Here is a 14,913-nt window from a genome sequence, read left to right on the forward strand (position 1 = left end):
CAACCTGAACGAGTGTCATCGGACGTCCGACGCGAAAAAAAAAATAAAATAAAATAAAAGTGGTCAGCGTGACGGATTGCCGTCCTACGGGCCCGGGTTCGATTCCCGGCTGGGTCGGGGATTTTCTTCGCTCAGGGACTGGGTGTTGTGTTGTCTTCATCACAATTTTATCCCCATCCAGCCCGCAGGTTGTCCAATGTGGCGTCGAAAGTAATAAGACCTGCACCAAGGCGGCCGGACTTGCCCCGCAAGGGGCCACTGACGCCAAACGCTGATTTCCATTTTTTTTTTGCCCTTTCAACGGAGTTTTCAACTTCGGGAATAAAGATAAGCTCCGAGGGACCAGGTCTGGAGAGTACAGAAGATGAGGCAGCATAGTGATTTCATTTTTTGTGCAGTTATCAAGCACCAAGAGGGATGAATGTGCGGGTGCGTTATCGTGATGCAAGGGCCATGAATTGTCTCGCCCCATTCCAGACTCTTCCCTTCTCACATATTCTCGCAGGCTTCATAACACGCCCTAATAATACCATCGATTAACAAAAATGGTTCAAATGGCTCTGAGCACTATGGGACTTAACATCTTAGGTCATTAGTCCCCTAGAACTTAGAACTACTTAAAACTAAGGACATCACGCACATCCATTCCCGAAGCAGGATTCGAACCTGCGGCCGTAGCGGTCGCGCTGTTCCAGACTGAAGCGCCTAGAACCACTCGGCCACACCGGCCGGCCATCGATTAACAGTCTGCCCCTGTGGCACGAATTCATAATGAACTAATCGTTCAAAGTCAAAGAAAACTATCAGCATGACTTTGACATCCGACCTGACTTGACGAGCTTTTACTGGTCTCGGAAAACATTTCCCGACCCATTGAGAAGACTGAACATTTGTCTCATCATTGTAACCGTAGACCCACGTCTCGTCATCAATTATGACTGTCTTATATCTCGTTCTTATTTGCACGATCCAAAAGCTCTTAACAGATTGCGAGGCGAAACCCTCTCTGGTCTTGACTCATGAGCTTTGGGACGAACTTGCAGCAATACGATGCATTCCAAGATGCTGTGTCAGGATTCTTTTGCAAATCTCTAGGACTGTCAATCTTCGATTGGCACTCACAATTTCGTTGACGTTTCTGACACGAACGTCGTCGGTAGACGTCGAAAGGCGTCCTGAACGAGGGTCTTCTTTAACTTCTGTCGGGCCATTTTTAAACCTTGTGAAACATTCTTAAAATCGAATAAGGTTTAAGCACTCATCACCGTAGGCTTCCTGCACCATTCAGTGTGACTTTGTAAAGGTTTTCTTGAGTTTCACACACAGTTTAATGCGGACGCTTTGCTCCCCTAACTGTGCCATCTCGAAATTCGCTAACTGTGCGACACAACGCTCTACTCAGTACACCACTGAAGAATAACTAAAAAAAACTTCCACCAGTTACACACTAAACACAGGCGTTTTCAGGATGCCAACCGCATTTCTCTTCAGCACACCACTGGCGCGAAATTACGAATGTTTCGTAACTTTTTGAACATACCTTGTATGTGGAACTAGCGGAAAGAAAAGAATATTCTGCAGGTACAAATGAGAACTGGATCGCGGGAAGTTAGCATGGCATGGGATATCCACGGTGTAATACGCAAGACCGTCCAGTTTCGCCCGCTGTGTGATCCTATCTGTGTCGACGGCTTAGCGTTGTCCGTTTTGGATTGGACGGCCGAGATTCATGTATTTGCAGATCAAATAATACGGTTCACAAGACAATTTCTCCCACTCGAATGAAGACAGAAATTTGAAGCAAATTTTAACTTACGTGTCACTTCAAAAAGTTTACCTTGGGGTCAGACGTTAGTAGTCCGTTCGTGGGGTTGGCAGTTGTGGTCTCCCTGATATTATTACCTGGCTTAATCGCAATGATCGGTCGGTTGCGGGACTTACTTGCCTTGATATGTTGAAGATCTGGTTCTGTGATAAGGAACAGATTCCAATACCCTCTCGCCTACTCGTGGTTTCACCGTCCTCCAACCACTTTCCACAGAAACTGACGACAGTATCATACGAACACTCGTTGCCAGATACCGGGCCATCACGATTTACCCTTTGTCAAAGTCGCTTATGGCTGTTGATTACACCATTTTCGGCCTGTGTCATCGCTAGAATGACTCCCCATTCGCCTCTGCTCCACTTTATATACTTTCGTTATCGCGTCACAGCCCGCAAGCTACCAGGCTGCATTTAATCTCGCGTTGGACGGTGGTCGTAATTTTTAGATCCCCAGCGTGTTTAGAGAAAGCGTGTACAGTAAGGGAGCACACTTGCCGCTAGACCACCCCATTTGCAGCGAAAGTGACTTTGTCCGCCGAAGAAACGCAAGCCAAACGCAATGCAATTTGCCTTTCTGACATTTAGTATGTTAGATATACCTTCTAATGTCTCAAGGCGTGCCACAATAGCGCTGTATAGCTAACAAACTCACTTTTACTGTCGGAGAGCAGGCCTATTGTCAGTTTCCCCTGTAATTTACACGGTCTGTAGCCTCGTTGTACGTTTCTGGTCTTGGATTCCCATTCTGAACTTGTCCCTCTATACCCTTCAAAGTCTATTTGCGCTGTACACCGCCCATCCCATAGTGCAACAGGTCCAGGAAAACTGTCACTTGCTCACACTTGGTGGAGCCACTGTGAAAATCCCTCCGATGATCTCTGTGTTGCCGTCTGTCAGGAGGTGGTGTCCCTTTGGCAACGCCAACGGTCCTCCCTTTACGGGAATAAGCTCGGGCTTTTTAAGCCTCTCCCAACGGCTTGGACGACATCCTCTCGGCCCTCCCGCCGGGAGGAGGTCATTTTAACTCGGCTGCGTATTGGGCACTGCCTTTTTAACCATTGTCATTTGATAAGCTGCGCTACCCCACCACTTTGTACAAATCGCGGCCAAGTCCTAACTGTCCACCACTTCCTGACGGAATGCTCATTTTTTAACCGTTTACGTTGCCACTTGGGTTTGCCGTCTGAGTTATGGGCCGTTTTAGCAAATGATGCGCAGGCTGTCGACCGCGTTTTACTTTTTATCCGCCAAAGCAATATGGCGAAGGCCATTTAATGTTTAGTTTTGGACCTCCGTTTCTGTGTGGTGTCTTCTTTAGCCCTTTTTCCATGTCCCTATTTTTAGTTGTCTTCTCTTATATCAATTGGGACTGACGTATAGTCGTTTTTTAGATCCTTTCTGTCTACGTGTTCTATAGTTTTGACTTGGGCGCGTATGACCCCAGTTGTTCTTTGCGCCCTAATTCAATACACAACCAACCAACCTGTATTCTTATAACAAACTAACATTTAGATCCCCGTCGGACAACCACACAAGGTCAAGAAGACGAAAAAGCGAATGATGGCAGCTCCTCCCAGAAAGTCCTGGAGTCTCAAAGGCAGTATGGAGTGAAGATATGCAATAACCGTGAAACAAAACAATACAAGACAGGAAATTTTGCCGCAAATCAATCAGTGGCTATTTTCTCTAACCATCTTGTCGTTACAATTTTTTAATAGTAAATAATTCGTGTGTGTGTGTGTGCGTGTGTGTGTCTATGTGTGTGTGTTAGTGAGAGTGTGGGTGGGTGGCTGTGAGTCAGTGTAAATTGATGAGGATGTCTTATACACTGATCAGACAGAATATTATTTCCACTGCCGGCCGCGGTGGTCTAGCGGTTCTGGCGCTGCAGTCCGGAACCGCGGGACTGCTACGGTCGCAGGTTCGAATCCTGCCTCGGGCATGGGTGTGTGTGATGTCCTTAGGTTAGTTAGGTTTAAGTAGTTCTAAGTTCTAGGGGACTTCTGACCTAAGATGTTGAGTGCCATAGTGCTCAGAGCCGTTTGAACCATTATTTCCACTGACCTACTATCGATATAAACCGTCCAGGCAATAGCAGCGTCACCTGGCGAGGAATGACTGCTAGTCGGACACACGCACGGTGCATTTAGTATCAGTGAGCGCGCTGTCCGTCTATAGAATGGTGGAGTTGCGCGATCTATCTGAATTCGACCGGGGGCAGTTTGTGATGGCCGGTTGCTCTGCACTAGCATTTCGGAAACTGCACGACATGACGGTGTTCGAGGAGTGCCATGGTGAATGCCTTCAGCACGTGGCGAAACCGAGGTGAAATCACGACCAAACGTCTTGGGTTTGGGCGACCACCGCTCATTACGGGTATCAGACATCGTAGGCCGGGAAGACTGGTCGAACAGGACAGGCGGCGAACTGTGGTGGATTTAACGTCAGACTTTAATGCTGGGCAGAGTACAAGTGTGTCTGAAAGCACAGTGCACTGAACACTCCTAACGATGGGCCTTCGCAGCCGACGATGCATACATGTGCCAATGTTAACACCACGACATCGGCAACTGCGACTGCATTGGGCACGCGCTATCGGTTAGTTAGTTGATTGCTTGATTTGCGGGAGAGTCCTTGTAATACCCGCAGTCGTTGATGCTATCATAGCCTTATGATCACTGATTCTCTCCTCGACGTCAACTGACTAGAAAAATTCGGATCTATTACGAAGAGACTTCAAAAACTAAGTTACACATTATTATGGAAGAACAAATAACTTTTTATAGCTTTTTGATAGTGAACAGTAACCAGGCACAAATTGGTTTTAAGTTACTTTATTCAAAAAGTACCGTTACCGGTTTCGAATTTTATACAGTTCATCGTCAGGCGGTTTTTTCATGCTTTCATCAATACAGGTTATACATTTGTTTCCTGTGAGTTGCCCTAGGATATAAATAATTTACAAATTACAAACGTGTAACAAAAATGATTTCGCTACATATTTCTGTTAGAATGCAGCTTATTGCCATAAAATATCTAGGAGTACGCGTACGGAAGGATTAAAAGTGGATCGATCGGAAGGAACACACAGAAAATGTTGTGTGGAAGGCTAACCAAAGGCTGCATTTTATTGACAGGACTCTTAGAAAATGTAACAGATCTACTAAGGAGACTGCCTACACTACGCTTGTCCGTCCTCTTTTAGAATACTGCTGCGCGGTGTGCGATCCTTACCAGATAGGACTGACGGAGTACATCGAAAAAGTTCAAAGAAGGGCAGCAAGTTTTGTATTATCGCGAAATATGGGAGAGATTGTCACAGAAATGATACAGGATTTGGGCTGGACATCATCAAAAGAAAGGCGTTTCTCGTTGCGACGGAATCTTCTCACGAAATTTCAATCACCAACTTCCTCCTCCGAATGCGAAAACATTTTGTTGACACCGACCTACATAGGGAGAAACTATCGCCACGATAAAATAAGGGAAGTCAGAGATCGTACGGAAAGGTATAGGTGTTCGTTCTTTCCACGTGCTATACGAGATTGGAACAATAGAGAATTGTGAAGATGGTTCGATGAAACCTCTGCCAGGAACTTAAATGTGATTTGCAGAGTATCCATGTAGATGCAGATGTAGATGTAGATATGCAGTCCTTCAATAAACGAGGTAATTTACTAAACTCTCGTTCGACCTATACCTGAATATTGTTCGTCAGTATGGAATCCGTAACCGATAGAGTTTGCAGTGTTACGTGACTTTATGCTTAATTATAGCCTTACTATTTATTTAGCTGATTTGCTTTCACCACGTAACGCCCGCGGTTTACGTCCTCCTTCGTTGCTGAGCGATGGATCACTTTTCGTTCTGACGCCGCAACTCTTCCTCTCCTATATCTTTACTACTTTTTATCTATATAAATGATGAACTATTGGTTTTGCCGTTTAACAACTTTTTAATAACTGTGGAAGTATTACAGGAATCGGGTCCCACCTAATGTGTCACCCGCCTATATGTTTTACATATAGATACATCTGTTTACAAAGAGAAAGCAGAATATCTCTGCCTTTGACGTTGTCCAACAACGATCTAGGAAGCTCGACGCCCTCGCGGCCCAGGCTCTTCCATGGCTCGCGGTAGTTTGCAGCATTCGTTTTATTCCTTGCCCACTTTCCGCTACGTCGAACTTTCGTGGTGATCGTTGGGCAACGTCTTCCACGTTATCTGCAACATAAATAAACTTTCTTCCCACAGTATTTCTGAAAACCGAAAAACAAACTTGAAGAACATACTAATAATAACTGTTCTTACAATTATTCGTATAAGTCTTGGTCGCTTTAATGAGGGGGGAGGGGGGGGGGGGGCGGCAGGCCTAAGCCTTGTGACACCACAAGTTCATAGAGGAGATTTTGGAGATCCAAAGAGGAGCTGCGCGTTTCGTTACAGGTTCATTTAGTAAACACTAGAGTATCTCGGAAATGATGAACCGAGTCCAGTGAACAGACGTTGCAAGAGAGGCGTTCTGCTTCGGCTGTGGCTTATTGCTCCGAGAGCGAACGTTGCTTGAATATTCAGCCAATATATTGCTTCCTCCTACGTATATCTGATGAAAATACCATCAAGATAAAAACAGAGAGACTCGAGCCCACACAGAGGCCTACCGGCAATCGCTGTTCACGCAAATATTTCCTGACTGGAACAAGAAAGGACGGAAGTGGTGCACTAACTACCCGCCGCCACACATCGAAAGGGGGCTGCGGACATCAGATGTGGATGTAGATAGCAGTGGCTACAAAGAGTACTTTAAAATTAGCCGAGATGGTTTGAAATGACGAAAAACTATGACACAGTAAAGCAAGACCCGACTTGGGGATGGAAAGAGCTGCCATAGGTAAACTATACAGGCTGTCCCAGGAGTAATGGTCAGTATTAAGAGATTTGACAGGAACAACTATTCGCAGCAAAAAAATCTGGTAAAAATGCGTAGGAAGCGCTGTGATCAGTTGATCAGTGGAAGAGATGTGTTTCACAGTGGCTAAGAAGAAAAAAACGCTCATTGTCCTTAAAGTATGCGTTTTAGAGGTCATATTTACTGGACCTATTTTTCATGTTTTGGTACATACTCACAACATATGAAAAGCGGAGAGGTTTTAGTAGAAGAGACTTTTTTTCACATTTTTGGTTCATACTACCATCTCTTGAAGTCTGTAGGTGGAGTTCTTGGTTCATCTTGTACGCAGACGTAGATGTGGAGTCATTAGAGGCGGAGCACAAGCTCGGATAGCACCTTACTCGGTATAGGGATACTGTATAATATAGAGTACCATACTCAGGGAATGTGTTGGGAAGCAGATGCAGAAATTCTGTATCGCCGTTCTGGGCAACTTATACCTCAACATCTGTGTAGTACTACGCAAGCCACCGTAAGGCGAGTGGCGAGGGAAGCACTGTGCCATTGCTACCCACTTCCTTTCTTGCTCTACTCGCAAACAGAGGGAGGGGAAAACGACTGACGATATGCCACCGTATAAGCCCTAATTTCTCTTATCTTATCTTCGTGGTGCTTACGCGAAATGTACGTTGGCTGCAGTAGAATAGTTCGGCAGTCAGCTTCAAATGACGGTTCTCTTAATTCTCTCAATAGCGTTTCGCGAAAAAAGCCTCGTCTTCCCTCCATCGATTCCCATTTGAGCTCAAGAAGCACCTCCGTAACACTTGTTGATCGGCCCTACTGGTAACAAATCTTGCCGCACGCCTTTGAAATCCTTAGTGTCTTCCTTTAATCCGACCTGATTGGGATCCCAAACATTCCAGAAGTACTCAAGAACGGGTTGCATAAGTGTTCTATAGACGGTTTCCTTTACAGATGACTTAAGCTTTCCTAAACTTCTCCCAATAAAAAAGTCGACCATTCACCTTCCCTACCACCGTTCTTACATGCTCCTCCGTTTTCGTATCGCTTTGCGACGTTACGCCCAGATACTTATTCGAAGTGACTGTGTCAATCTGCATACCACTAATGCTGTACTCGAAAATTATAGGACTGCTTTTCCTAGTCATCTGCATTAACTATCTTATTTCTACAGTCAGTGCTAGCTGCCATTCATGACACCAAATAGAAATTGTGTCTAAGTCATTCTTCATCCTTCTACAGACACTCAATGATGACACTTTTGCGCAGACTACAGCGTCATCAGCAAACATTGGTAGACAGCTGCTCGCCGTATCCGTCAGGTCATTTATGGATACAGAGAACAAGAGAGGTGTTATCACACTTCTGTGGGGCCTTCCTGACAATACTCTTTGCTCTGACAAACACGACAATGTTTTAGGTTGTGTGACATAAGAAGTCTTCGAGCCACTCGCATATCTGGGTAACTATTCCGTATACTCGTACCTTCGATAAGTCTGCAGTGGGGCACTGCGTCAAACGATTTTAGCAACTTGGAATCTTCTTGTTGCGCTTCACCCGTGATTCGCATCATGTGAAAAAAGGAAAAACTGTTCCGCACGAGCAATGCTTTCTATATCCGTGCCGATTTGTGGACAGGAGGTTTTCTGTCTAAAGAAAATTAATTATAATCGAACTTGAAATATGTTCAAGAATTCTGAAGCATACTTACGTTAAGGACATTGGTCTGTTTTTTTGCCCTTCATATACAGGGTGGTTCACTGATAGTGACCGGGCCAAATCTCTCACGAAATAAACATCAAACGAAAAAACCACAAAGAAAGAAACTCGTCTAGCTTGAAGGGGGAAACCAGATGGCGCTATGGTTGGTCCGCTAGATGGCGCTGCCATCGGTCAAACGGATATCAACTGCGTTTTTTTAAATAGGGATCCCCATTTTTTATTACATATTCGTGTAGTACGTAAAGAAATATGAATGTTTTAGTTGGACCACTTTTTTCGCTTTGTGACAGATGGCGCTGTACTAGTCGCAAACGTATAAGTACGTGGTATGACGCAACATTCCGCCAGTGCGGACGATATTTGCTTCGTGATACATTACCGGTGTTAAAATGGACCGTTTACCAATTGCGGAAAACGTCGATATCGTGTTGATGTTTGGCTATTGTGATCAAAATGCCCAACGGGCGTGTGCTATGTATGCTGCTCGGCATCCAGGACTACATCATCCAAGTGTCCGGACCGTTCGCCGGATAGTTACATTATTTAAGGAAACAGGAAGTGTTCAGCCACATGTGAAACGTCAACCACGACCTTCAACAAATGATGATGCCCAAGTAGGTGTTTTACCTGCTGTCGCGGCTAATCCGCACATCAGTGGCAGACAAACTGCGCGAGAATCGGGAATCTCAAAAACGTCGGTGTTGAGAATGCTACATCAACATCGATTGCACCCGTACCATATTTCTATGCACCAGGAATTGCATGGCGACTACTTTGAATGTCGTGTACAGCTCTGCCGCTGGGCACATGAGAAATTCTATTTAGCGACGAAGCGGCTCTGAGCACTATGGGACTTAACTTCTGAGGTCATTCGTCCCCTAGAACTTAGAACAACTTAAACCTAACTAACCTAAGGACATCACACACATCCATGCCCGAGGCAGGATTCGAACCTGCGACCGTAGCGGTCACGCGGTTCCAGACTGTAGCGCCTAGAACCGTTCGGCCACCACGGTCGGCTTTAGCGACGAAGCGTCGTTCACCAACAGCGGTAACGTAAACCGGCATAATACGCACTATTGGGCAACGAAAAATCCACGATGGCTGCGACAAGTGGAACATCAGCGACTTCGGCGGGTTAATGTATGGTGCGACATTATGGGAGGAAGGATAATTGGCCCCTACCTTATCGATGGCAATCTAAATGGTGCAATGTATGCTGATTTCCTATGTAATGTTCTACCGATGTTACTACTAGATGTTTCACTGCGTGACCGTATGGCGATGTACTTCCAACATGATGGATGCCGGCACATAGCTCTCGTGTGGTTGAAGCGGTATTGAATAGCATATTTCATGACAATGGATTGGTCCGCACGTTCACCGGAACTGACGTCCCCGGATTTCTTTCTGTGGGGAAAGTTGAAGGATATTTGCTATCGTGATCCACCGACAACGCTTGACAACATGCGTCAGCGCATTGTCAATGAATGTGCGAACATTACGGAAGGCGAACTACTCGCTGTTGAGAGGAATGTCGTTACACGTATTGCCAAATGCATTGAGGTTGACGGGCATCATTTTGAGCACTTATTGCATTAATGTGGTATTCACAGGTAATCACGCTATAACAGCATGCGTTCTCAGAAATGATAAGTTCACAAAGGTACATGTATCACGTTGGAACAACCGAAATAAAATGTTCAAACGTATCTACGTTCTGAATTTTAATTTAAGAAACCTACCTGTTACCAACCGTTCGTCTAAAATTGTGAGCCATATGTTTGTGACAATTACAGCGCCACCTGTCACAAAACGGAAAAAGTGGTCCAACTAAAACATTCATATTTCTTTACGTACTACACGAATATGTAATAAAAAATGGGGATTCCTATTTAAAAAAACGCAGTTGATATCCGTTTGATCTATGGAAGCGCCATCTAGCGTGCCAACCATAGTGCCATCTGGTTTCCCCCTTCAAGCTAGACAATTTCGTTCTTTGTAGTTTTTTCGTTTGACGCTTATTTCGTGAGATATTTGGCCCGGTCACGATCAATGGACCACCCTGTATACGAGAGTCAACTGTGCTTTTTTTCAGTCGTTTGGATATGTGCTAATGCTGTAGAGTACTCTCTCTAAAACCGAAATGAGGTTCAATCCGAACCTGGCACCTTACTTGTTTTCAAGTCTTTCGGTTTATTTTCTCCGTTAGGGGTGCCAGTTACTAAGTCCTCCATAAGGAAAGCTGTACGAGAACGAAACGAAAGTATGTATGTACGATCCTCCTGCGTTAGTGATTTCTTAAATGCGAAATTTAGGACTTCAGGTTTTGTTTTCCTGTCTGCTGTTGCCACACCAGGCAGGTGGATGAGAGACTTGAGAGAAGCCTTCGGCCATCTTAGTAATTTTGCGTAGGACCAGAATTTTCTCTGGTTCTCGGCCAAATCTTTCGCTAAGGTATGATCCTCCCCCCATGAACCATGGGCCTTGCCGTTGGTGGGGAGGCTTGCGTGCCTCAGCGATACAGACGGCCGTACCGTAGGTGCAACCACAACGGAGGGGTATCTGTTGAGAGGCCAGACAAACGTGGGGTTCCTGAAGAGGGGCAGCAGCCTTTTCAGTAGTTGCATGTGCAACAGTCTGGATGATTGACTGATCTGGCCTTGTAACACTAACCAAAACAGCCTTGCTGTGCTGGTACTGCGAACGGCTGAAAGCAAGGGGAAACTACAGCCGTAATTTTTCCCGAGGGCATGCAGCTTTACTGTATGGTTAAATGATGATGGCGTCCTCTTGGGTAAAATATTCCGGAGGTAAAATAGTCCCCCATTCGGATCTCCGGGCGGGGACTACTCAAGAGGACGTCATTATCAGGAGAAAGAAAACTGGCATTCTGCGGCTCGGAGAGTGGAATGTCAGGTTCCTTAATCGGGCAGGTAGGTTAGAAAACTTAAAAAGGGAAATGAATAAGTTAAAGTTAGATATAGTGGGAATTAGTAAAGTTTGGTGGCAGGAGGAACAAGACTTTTGGTCAGGTGAATACAGGGTTATAAATACAAAATCAAATAGGGATAATGCAGGAGTAGGTTTAATAGTGAATGAAGAAATAGGAGTGCGTGTAAGCTACTACAAACAGCATAGTGAACGCATTATTGTGGCCAAGAAAGACACGAAGCCCACACCTACTACAATAGTACAAGTTTATATGCCAACTAGCTCTGCAGATGATGAAGAAATTGATGAAATGTATGATGAGATAAAAGAAGTTATTCAGGTAGTGAAGGGAGACGAAAACTTAATAGTCATGGGTGACTGGAATTCGAGAGTAGGAAAAGGGAGAGAAGGAAACGTAGTAGGTGAATAGGGATTGGGGGAAAGAAATGAAAGAGGAAGCCGTCTGGTAGAATTTTGCACAGAGCATAACTTAATCGTAGCTAACACTTGGTTCAAGAATCATAAAAGAAGGTTGTACACGTGGAAGGAAAATTAAAGAGACCTTTGGAGAAAAGAGAACCACTTGCATGAATATCAAGAGCTCAGATGGAAAACCAGTTCTAAGCAAAGAAGGGAAAGCAGAAAGGTGGAAGGAGTATATAGAGGGTCTATACAAGGGCGACGTACTTGAGGACAATATTCAGGAAATGGAAGAGAATGTATATGAATATGAAATAGGAGATACAATACTGCGTGAAGAGTTTGACAGAGCACTGAAAGACCTGAGTCGAAAGAAGGCCCCGGGAAACTGACTAGACTGCCAGCACCTTGCTGTATATTTACTCTAGTATCAACTATTAGCAAATATTATTTGACTGATTCGTACAATTTGTCAAAGCATTTTCGCATGTTATGTCTGATCCATAATTCTAGGTGTCTCATTTACTGTTACGTCTCATCTTCCTCCTCCTCCTCCTCCTCCTCCTCCTCCTCCTCCTCATTCTCTTCTGTGTCACTGTTGTTGCTGCCACTATGATTGTCGCTGTCCACCCTCTGGAGATTGTTGTTACGTTGCATATAGCCCGGGTCACATAAGAGTTGTGATCTGGGAATATAGTAATGTCTGTTATGTCGTGTCCGCAGGTATACTTCATGTGTTGATTTTGAAACACTATCTGCTAATGCATGTAATTACGCCCATTGCTCTTCGTCTCTTATTGTTGGGTATATGTGAATTTCTGTTTCTGTGTAGTCTAAGTGTAGCGTATGTCTGTTGTTCGCGTATTGCCCGCAAAAGAAACAGTGTGTTCTGGGGAACCTTCTTCCCCACATGTGCATGTAGGTGTCTGTCTCAGGCTCACACGGTTTAAGTGCATGGGATATGATCCGTGTCCGGTTAATAAATGTACCATACCGCGGCTGGGATCGATATGTTTCATACTCCACCGCTCCCTTGTATCAAGGAAGAAGTAGTACTACGTATATGCCTTATCACTCATGTCCCACTCACCTTGCAATGTATCCAAACGCCAAATTTAAGGTGACGGGTCGTCTGTATCCGTACACCAGTTACTGCCTGTACCTTATCCAGTCTCCCCACCAACCAGTACCTAGCAGCTTTGTATTTGATCGTCATATCTATCGAGCATATTCCGAGCATCCACTGAGGAGATGCAAAAGGCTCCAGATAGCCGAAGTAGGACATTTCTCCTCCCTCGTCCGAGTGATGCTGTGTTGGTGACCAGATTCAATCTGTGTGCCCACGTTCTAGCTGAGAATCTGACTACTGATTCGAAGAACGCACAGTGGTATGACCGTATGACTTGTAGAAGTAGTGTGTACCGTTTTGAATTTACCCTCACCAGTTTATGTATTATTTTTTCTGCTTTATGTGCTCTTGGAAATTCAATTTAACGAGTATGTGTACCCCACTATAGCGTGTTGCGTCTGGACGTTTGATGTTTCTGTCCCCTATTTTAACTGCATTCCCTTGGAGTGATCCCTTAAGTAACATGTAGGTTGTTTGGTTTCCGACTTTCGTGAATTTGTTGTTGTGGCGCCATCTTGCAATTGTTTGAAGTATTCTAGTGGCTTTCTCTTCTAGCTGGGCTCTGTTATTTTGTAGTGACTACAACTAACAGGTCATCAGCGACAGTTCCGTCTGACCTTGTAACACTATTATCGATATTACCTATAATGGTCTTATACTAATTTCTTTATCTGTTTTTATTTAATATGACTTCTGTGTAACCATGCTCTTTCACGTAACATCGATTTAAATGTTTTATTCATTATCTATGATAATTTATATAATTGTAATTAATCTATGGATGTAAGTTCGAAAGTGATGTGCTGTAAAAGAGTGTAAAAGCTAAAATTTTAATTGTAATACTGGTTCATGCATAGGGAAAGTAGGTTTGTAACCATGTAGAACTTGACGTCCCTCCGCAACGGAACTGGCTAGGCGGGAAGAGAAAAGGTGGATCTAGCGGTCGAGCTGTAAGGCTCCTGTGAGGCATGGGTCAGTCAGTGGCTACCAGGCAATGGGTGCGCATCTTGTGAAATTAAAGAGACGAGAAGAACTGTAAGATTATATAATATAGCCTCTGATGCGTAAGTTATGCGGCTTATTATTCATGTCATACTTTGATTAGCTCTGTGACACAGGAAGAGCCATGGATATATTTTCCGCCTTTTCTGAATGGCACAGGTGATCGACTCTGCCACCACCTTCATCTCAAATTATCAGTTAAGTTTTGTATAATTGTACGGACTGGTTATGTGGTTTCGTTTTGAATAATAATTCTGTGCTCTGTAAATTTTGTGTTGAGCCACTGTATTTTAACCTTAGTGATTTACCGTCACAGGGTTCTATCCCAAGTGCTACGATGAATGTGAGTATCGTATTTTGCTGTACTGAAAAACAATTAAACCAAAAGTTAATAAACCTCGTGGAGTTGTAGAGTACATAATTATTTCATGGGGATAAGTTTTTAAATACTCCACGTTGTTTTCATAAATGAACAGTTAAAGTTTCATCAAAGTACAATTACTAAGAGAAGATTAAATTACTCAGTTCAAAGACTTTTCTTTTTCTTATTGGTATAATGGTGTTTACAGCTCATGTGTTATGCACTTAACAACGTTTCCCATACTTTTTATGTCTAAAGTTTTCAGCCTCGCTCCGACTATACCTATAGATTTGTGTCTGTGTCCTCATGTTGAGAGTTGAACCAGATTTAAATATCATACTACAATAACAGAAATCAAGTGTAGGCATCTGGCTAAAAATTCACAGTTCACAGTTTACTTTATCTCTAATAGAACTTTGGTTCGATTCCCGTTTATCTTGCTACTGTTGTCTTTCAACAGAAATCTTTAAGGAAATAAAATTAGTCAGATACCTCACCATTACACCGTCACGGTCACAAATTAAAAATCCTTTCACAGGAGTAATATTATCGGTACATTACTAATTTAAGAGTGGCCGGTAGTGTTATATGTGATTTTTGCCGTGG

Source organism: Schistocerca cancellata, chromosome 4 (genome assembly GCF_023864275.1).
Source record: "Schistocerca cancellata isolate TAMUIC-IGC-003103 chromosome 4, iqSchCanc2.1, whole genome shotgun sequence".
Classification (NCBI taxonomy): domain Eukaryota; kingdom Metazoa; phylum Arthropoda; class Insecta; order Orthoptera; family Acrididae; genus Schistocerca; species Schistocerca cancellata.